The 9255-nt window shown below is 30.0% G+C and overlaps 1 non-coding gene across 1 annotated transcript; it reads left to right on the forward strand.

Annotated features, from left to right (window-relative positions):
• Nucleotides 1–5199: 5199 nt before the first annotated feature.
• TRNAC-GCA (transfer RNA cysteine (anticodon GCA)) lies at nt 5200–5271 on the forward strand. Its single transcript has one exon. It is a non-coding gene; the product is annotated as a tRNA-Cys (tRNA).
• Nucleotides 5272–9255: the final 3984 nt, after the last annotated feature.

Here is a 9255-nt window from a genome sequence, read left to right on the forward strand (position 1 = left end):
ATATATATATATTAGTCACATATAAATTTTTTATGCACCTAATAACAAAATCATTTGTCAGTTATAAAAATCATTCTCAAAATTTTTAATTATCCAATTTTTTTCTACTTTCAAATTAGATAATACAAAAGAAAATTTAGATAGTTGCAGATAGAGTAATTATATTCAAAATAATTAAGTATACGATAATATTTTAAAAAAAATTATAAATATAACAAAATTTGTTAAAATCTATGAATAATAGAAGTCTATTACCAATAAACCATAAGAATCCATAAGTAATGTATTTTACCATATTTGCAAGTTTTTAAAAGTATTGTTATATGCTTGGTAATTAATTTTAAAAAAATTTATGTGAAATAATGAGAAAATGTTTTTTTTTTTTTTTTTTTGTGGAAGAGAGAATGGAATTATTTGATTATAGAGAGGTTAGAGTTGAAGAATGTGTGAAAGGTTTTGAATATAAAATAATTGTGGTGGAAAAAAGGAAAATGAGAAGTTTGTTTATGAAGAGGTTTGGGTCATATCTGTTAAAGATAAATTAGGGTGGAGAGTTGTGAGGGAAGAAGAAGAGAGTGAGAAGTGGGGGTTAGTTGAGGGAAATGGGGTACAGTTGCATAAGAAAAAAACAAAGAAAGAGTTTGGGGGATTTTAATTATTTTGTGGTCAACAAAGCCGATGCGTGTTGAAGTTGACTCATGAATGCGCGTGTGATAAAAATATTTTACATCTATTTTAACAAAATTAAAATATTGGGGGGGTGGGGGGTGGGGGGGGGGGGGGCAGCCATGTTTTACTTTTCTCTTTTCTTTCTTTTTCTGGTTCCTAAGGTAAGGTTAGCAAGTGGCGGTTAATTTGGTAGGTGAGCTCACGGCGTCCCCCGGCCCCCGCCCTCTTTCCAACCTAACTAACCTTCGTCCCTCTCACTCACCACACCACACCACACCCACCCATCGCTCCCAACATTTTCCCTATACATCCTATTTTTTCCATCTCTTCCATTCTTCTCTCTTCTTTCTTGTTTTATTTGTTTACAGTAGCTACATCCATATTATTATCTGATTAACTCATTAACATTCAATATTATACAATTTATTTTATATATATATATATATATATATATATATAGCTAGTAAGACCTACAACTTTATTAATCTCTTTCCATTTTTTATTATCCATGTATGAATCTTACCTAATTAAATAACCCTTGTTCTACTTTTCTCAAAGTCTCTCCAACTTCATTTTCACCTTGTTTGTTGTTATAAAGTTGTGTCCACTAATAACAAGCTCAAATTTTTTACCTTGGAGATGATGTTTGGAATATTTTCTACCTTTTTTAGGTGAAATCTCTCTAAGCAATAGCATCGGTTTCTAACCATACAAAAAAAAAATGCTCGAATACAAAACCTTTTTTATAGTGTGATATTATTTTAAGTGATAAAGAATGAAAATTTTATCCTAAGCAAAAAAAGTGGTTATCATACAAAGTAATATATATATATATATACACACCCACGTACACGTGATATTTTAATTAAAAAATTTCAAACTTGAAGTTTAATTTTATATTTACGCCAATTTTGGAAAAATAAATGGCTGATTTTCTATTTTTAAAATACATCCAAATAAATTAATACATATCCATAATTGTTCCTGGATTCATATCTACGATTTTTATAGTAAATTATTTATAAAATTTAAGCACAATAGTTTAATATTTAATTCAAATATATATGTTGGTGTATATATATATATATATAAAATGGGGGTAGTGGAAGTATATATATATATATATATATATATATATATAATGCACACACACACATATATTGTGGACTGATTTGCATATGTTAGATTATATTTGATACTCCATTTTGTGATGTGCACAAAATGATTAAGTCTAAATTTGTTCCAAGTTGATGTAATAATGATGGGCCATATAAATAGAGAGGGTGTTGGTGTTGGTGTTGGTGTTGGTTCCATTATCCCCCATCCCCTTTCATATTTTACACATTATTATTCATCAAACCCAACCAATTAAGTTAACATATACTTTCATTTCTATTATTGTCCATTTTTCCCTTTTAATTAATTTAATCATATTGCTTTAATACAAGACACCCACTCAACCTTATTTCATTTAAAATGTTCCTTTTCAAATGTGAACCCCTCACCTCTTTTTACATTTATATTACCACATGAATATGGTGAGTTCATTTCTAAGTTTAACTTATGTGTACTTTTTCTTTTCTTACTGTTTTTAAAGCGCAATCATTTATCTGACCATATTGCTCCATTTAGTTGTTAAGGTAATTCATACAAAATTATGTTTGAAAAACAAATATAATTTTGTTATTGTTTTTTATTTTTATATTAATTTAATCAGTCTTTTAAACTTTTAAAATTACCAATGCAATATCATTGGTTATTGATCTCGAATCTACTAAACGTTAGAATTTGTGTCCTAAAACTCGTACTTTGTCATTTGATTCAATAAATTTTATTATTGAATGCTATAATCTTAAAACCAATAAATTAAGGTCCCGAGGCTATTTAATTGAGTTTGTTAAATATACTTGAACTTTATGTAGAGACATAAATATGGATTAAGTTCGAGTTAATAGCTCAAATAGTCTATAGTGTATGAATAAGATTGGACCCCTTATTATGGAAAAATACTATGGATGCACCCTGCTTCGTAGTTAATACAAATGATGTAATCCTGAATCGTTCATGTAGAGACATGGGAGTGGTGGCGTGCTATGTAAATAGTTTACATAAGACTGGAACCACGAAATAAGTCACTTTTAGTTATAACATCGTAAACTATAAACTGACTATTTCAATTTTGATGGCCTAGGTAACTTGATCTTAATCCTGAGCTAACTATGAACTTCTGCTCATTCGGTAGTATCCTTAGATCTGCATAGGTGAGGGCAACTCATCATCGCTAGCCCAATAAGCCTCCCATTTCAGGGATAAGATCGAGTGGACAGCTAGGGACATATGGTGCAAGACGGAATTCACGCCTACCCACTTTTGGGATAGTAGATAGGTTATTCTTTTAAGGACTGAATCCAAGTCTTGAACAACACCTTCTCATTGGCCCGAGAAGGATTCAGGTTTATAGATTGAACCTTAAACCATTTGTTCAATAGTGGATCAGTGGGTCTTAAGGAGCAAGATGTAATCTCGGGGGTAAAACGGTAGTTTGGCCCAGCCAAGATTACGAACAACCTGTGAAGGATCAACTTACTCATCATGGTTATATCAGGTGGACAGAAATATATCTATAGCGAGGGAAGTGCAACTAAGAGTCTTTAGTGGAATGACTCTTTAGTTAACTAATGTTGATTAAGCTTGGTCTAAAAGAGTTTAGTCAGTTAATCTCAAATCGTTGGAGCCCATGATCTATAGGTCTATTAGGTTCCTCTACGCTCATATGGATTCAATTAAGAACAATATGTTGAAGTAACTCGAATTGTTCGAATTATGAAAAGAGAGAGAAACCGACAAATATATAAGATATAAGTCGGTAGATATAAACTTTAAGCTTTGTGTTTAAATATGATTTAAATAAATATGAATATAGATTCATACTTAGAAGCTTGGAAAGTTTGGAAACGGTCAAAGTTGTAAAAGTCAACATGTTGATTTTTAACTTTGAACTTTGACCGGATTTATATTCAAATATGATTTGAATTTTAGAAAAATGAATATGGATTCATACTCGGGAGGTTAGAATTAGTCAAGATGGGTAAAATAGAAAAAAGTCAAAAAAAGTTGACTTTTGACTAAGAAAAGTCAAAGTTTGACTTTGACTTAATTGGTCAAATGGCTAAAATGCCCCTTTGACCAATTACTTAATTAACTAAAAGTTAGTGGGCAATGTGGCAGCCTATTGTGAATTAGAAGCCACTAATTCCATTAAAGAGTCAATGGAGTAATTAGGTGTTAAGATTATATGAAATAATTTGCACGTAAATTTCAAATATAAACTTCTCATTACAGAATGAGAAAAGGATGACGTTTTTTCTCAAAAATTACCTAAACGATACACTACCTCTTTCCTTCTCTTAAAGTTTTACTTCACAAATCGAGTCCCACAACTCTATTCTTGGTCCTGAGATTAGTAGGTCAACTTAGTGGTTGTTCTTGCTCGTAATTTTCAGGCAAAGAAGTTTTGGATCGAATAAGAAGTTCAGAACTATAAAAGGTTAGTTCATCGTTTACCTTTTATGCTCTTCGTTTAAGTCCATCGCATAGCATATGCATGTTAATTTCTAAATCGTTTAGATGTATAGAGAGTAAAATATGATCCTTATTATATCGCTGCTGCATGCTCTTAGTGTTTTTTCCATCACTAAATATGAATTAAATCAAACTTTAGAGTTCCACTAATTTTTTTTTTTTTAATATAATAGATCAATATTTTGTAGAACTATTAGACACATATATCAATGGAACTAAAAATTTTAACAATTACAACACATAACAAGAGAATGTGTAAATATAAGAAGATATAGATCAAGCTTTCAAGATCTTTTAGTAATAAACAATAATAAAATATAAAATCTGACACAAGTTCCATGACTCCATCTCAGATCTTGTTTTCATACCCCTAGTATTTTTCTTTGGTTTTACGTAGAAAAACATGTTAAAGAAATGTTGAGTACTATATAAAACATTTAGTAAGTAACCTCACTATAAAGTTGGCTAAATATGAAAAAAAAAATTGTGTTATGTGCCATGTCAGAGCATTCTTTATCATGTGCCTCAATTTCCAAAAGAATTTTCTTTGTCATGTATATATAATTCTAGGGCACTATATGCATATCATATCATGTGCCTATTCATGCTAATCGTGGCATGTGTTTTTTTAGACGAATGTGTGTTATATGTGTTTTCCAAGGTGAGTGAGTGTAACATGTGCTTGGAATGTGAATCATGTTTGTAATTTAAGACAGTTCCATATAGAATCACATGATAGTATCGTCGTTCATACTAAATTGGTGTACCTACTCATAAACACAAACTTTAATTGGGAGTTTGTAAGTAATTTCTTTTGTCCCGAGTGTTAAGATCTAACGACAAGCGGCAGTTCAAAAAAGAGGGCAGCAACAAAGTGATAGGGGAATGGTAGCAGAGGTAAATATAGGAATAGATATATTTGTTTTGTAGAATTTGGTATTAACAAATGGGTCCTTAGCTCAGTGGTAGAGCATTTGACTGCAGATCAAGAGGTCACCGGTTCGAACCCGGTAGGGCCCTTTCTTTTTTTTTTTTTTTTTTTTTTTTCTCCCTGTTATTCAGGCCCAGGAGGCTTCTCTAAAATTGAAAGGAAGGAGGGGATTATGTACATCCAATCCCCACCAACCCCAACCCCAACCCCAACCCAATTGCTTTGCTACGTTGGTTCGGACTTAGTGTTGAAAAGATTGCTTTGGACCAAATTCCATTTGGGCTTCATCTCCAACCCTCAACTGATGTTATTACGTGTGTGTGAAGTTTTTGTTAATCTTAGCTTTTTAATAAATTGGAAGGAATATATCTATCTCTTTATCCTGACTTTAAAGGTAAAGCTTTTCTAATTAATATATATAAGAAAGTTAAAAAGAGAATAACATATTAAAAATAATTCATTGTCAAACAGAGGATAGAGTGGTTGAAAGGTGAAAAGAATAGATAATCCATAATGATTGAAGAAGATAAGGAAGAGAAACATTAAAAAAAAAAAAAAAAAAAAAAAAAAAAAGAGAAATGTAAAACCGAAAAAGGTGTTTCAAATTATTGAGGGAAATTTTGGTGGGTGAGAAAAACAATCTTTCAAGAATTATGTAATAAATATTTAATAATTTAATAAATCACTTATAGTATCAAATAATAATCGATAGATTTAGTACATATTGAAGGATCTATTACTTTCTTGTCCCAAACTATCACAATTGGATATCAAGTTTTTAAGGGCCCGTTTGGTAACGTTCTTGTTCCCTGTTTCTTGTTTCTGTTTCCATTTTTTAAGAAACAGAAGTGTTCGATAACGTTCCTTGTTTCTCATTCTAAAAAAAAATAGAAACGTTTCTCATTTTATAAGGAATTATTGAGAACAAAAAAAAGTACTTTCTTCTGTTCCGTTTCTCAATTGCTTCTATTGGTTTTCTTTTTCTCAACTTATTTCTATTTGTTTCGCTTTTCTTTTTCTCAATTATTTTTATTTTTTTCCTTTCATTTTTCTCAATTATTTTTATTGGCTTTTTTTCTTTTTCTCAATTATTTTTATTGGTTTCCTTTTCATTTTTCTCAATTATTTTTATTTCTTTTCTTTTCCTCTTTCTCAATTATTTTTATTGGTTTTCTTTTCCTTTTTCTCAATTATTTTTATTGGTTCATTTTTCTTTTTTCAATTATTTTTATTGGTTTCCTTTTCCTTTTATCTCTATCGTCTTCTCCAAATAATCATCATCTTCCTCTTTCACTCATCGTTTTTCTCTGCACACTGTTTTCCTCTTCACCTCTCATCGTCTTTCTCGACAACCCGAACTCTTCCTCTTCGTCGGATCCATAGTTTTCATCTTCCTCTTTGTGCAAATCTGGGTTTTCGTTGTGAGTTTTTCTCTAAAGCATCATAGGTTAAGAGTTAAAGGTTAAATTTTGTTTTGTTTATTTCAATTCTGAATATTGGAGACATAATAACTTACTTTAAAATTAATATTAAATTCTAGATGTCACGAAATAACGATGAGATTGTTGAAATTGATGGATTAAAAAGAGAAAATGCCTGAGTAAGAGATGATATTGCCAATCAAATTTGGCAACATTTGAAGGATAAATATAATTTTATGTTTATGTTTTTATTTTATTTGTGCATTGATACTTCTTCGTATTAAATGAATAAACTTTAGATAATTTTATTTGTTATGTTTGATGGATAGACCTATATTTTTGTTTAATGTTTAATTGAAGTAGATGTGAAAAATAAAAAATAAATCTAGAAGAAAATCAATAAACAAGAAACAGTTATCAAACACATTTTTTGTTTCTGTTTCTTTTTTTTTTTCAAGAAACAAGAAACAGAAACAGTTATCAAACGCATTACTGTTTCTTGTTCTAAAAAAAGAAAAAACAGGAAACAGGGAACAATGAACAAGAAACAAGAAACAAAGAATAGGAGCGTTACCAAACGGGCCCTAAAGTTCTTACTTTTCCTCTTATGCTTTTTAAGTAGATGAAGGTGAAGATGGAGATGATTTAGAAACAATTGGAACAACAAATTTAGACACACCCAAAATACAATTATTAGCTAAGGTTTGAATAATTTTCAAATTATATATCATAGTCCTCTCACTTTTTTTGTCCCAAACTAAGATACAAGTTGTAAAAATTCTTATTTTCCATTATGCTTGTAGTTAGAAGAAGTTGAAATTCTTACTTTCCATTATATGTTTGTAGATAGAAGAAGTTAAAGTTCCAGAAGATGAAAAACAAGAGGAAGAAGCCTATTTGAGATAGCGTTAGAACTTTATCATTGTATCTTCATTTAACATTCATTTGAAGCAGAAGAAGAACATACATTTAACATTCTATCACTATCGTTTGGTACACTACTATCACAACAGTTCGAACGTTATATTGTCAAAAATGGTTAAATTGACAGAATATTTATAATGTATGATAAAATAATGTGTAGTGGATTTTTTGTCTTTTTAAAATTTTTTGTCATATTTTGTTTTTATTGTTATTAAGGTTAAAAGAAATTCCTTTTTATTGCATCCTTTAAAGTTTATTTGTTAATCCAGATTAAGGTTAGTTATTTGATAATAATATTATACAAACAACATATATAGACAAATAAGTCATAGCTAATTATTAAAAACTAATTATCCTACATGTCAAAGCAAACATAATTCAATTAATGTACTCGTTGGGTAGGGGTGTACATAAGGCGGGTTGAGCGAGAAAAATTATGGACCAACCCAAGTATCCGGATAGGCAAAAAAATGAACCATTCAATATGTAAGGGTCAACCCAACCCAACCCAATCCAAAAAATTCGGATTGGGCTGGGTTGGGTTGATGGGTTTTTTTTTTCTTTTCATATCTCCATAATTTATTTAGACAATTAATATATATATATATATATGTATGTATGTATATATATGTTTTACATTCAAATTCCAAGTATAGAATGTTGATTCAAAATGAGGTTTACTTTTAGGTTTTAGATGTATATATATGTATCTATATATGTATATATAATTGGGTTGTGTCGGGTCAACCCTACCCCTAACTTGCACAACCCGACAACCCGACTTAACCTTTTTTTCTCCAATTTTCTAACCCAACCCAACCCAATAACATAAAATTTAACCCAACTCAATCCTTATGGTTTGGGTTGGGTAATCCGGTTTGGTCGAGTTACCGATCTTTTTGAAATAGGTATTTTTAGATTGTAATTGTGTCGAGGGCGTACAGCTGAGATGTGGACAAAAATGAGGATATATAAATTCAACAATCAAAATTCAAACCAACCTTTTTGGGTTTGGTTGGAGTGATCGAACCAAACCAAAAGGACTCTTCCACTTTTTAATTTATTTAAACATATGATTTTATTTTGTCACACCTTTGTTTTTATCTCTCTTTTTACGCACAATGCATCCACTATTCACTTTTTGAACTTTGAATTCTATACGATATATACAAAATATATATATATTTTGTTGTTGATGCCAGACCCTACCAATTCTTCACCTAACACTATCTCTCATATAAAAATATACATATAATTTTAACTATATGTGTATACCATTATTGGTGAGTATTTTTTCTTGTAATGTTTATTCAAGTATTTGGCCTTGTATGAATCTTATGATTGGGTTTCGAAGAAATTGAACTTTTGTCTTTTAATGGTAATATCTTTTGTGCAAAAACAAATAATTTATATTCATTTACAAAAATAATTCCAAGGCTGGATGTTGTATATGTTTGGAGAGAATTAATAGATACTTATACACCACTTGTTATCTTATTAAAATTTTCATTAGTTTTATATACCAAACATATAGCAATTGGGTCTAATTACTAATATATGAAATGATCCTATAAATTAAAGCTTTTAATTGAATGCCAATTTGGCCCATAAAAGTCCAAACCCAAAGGTTTAATTAGTTCATATATAGCTAACAAAGCTCAAGCCCAAAAGTGGTAAAGACCTCAAAGTCAACTAAATCTAAACCAATGCACAAATACTACGGTCAAA

Source organism: Cucumis melo, chromosome 4, assembly GCF_025177605.1.
Source record: "Cucumis melo cultivar AY chromosome 4, USDA_Cmelo_AY_1.0, whole genome shotgun sequence".
NCBI classification, from domain to species: domain Eukaryota; kingdom Viridiplantae; phylum Streptophyta; class Magnoliopsida; order Cucurbitales; family Cucurbitaceae; genus Cucumis; species Cucumis melo.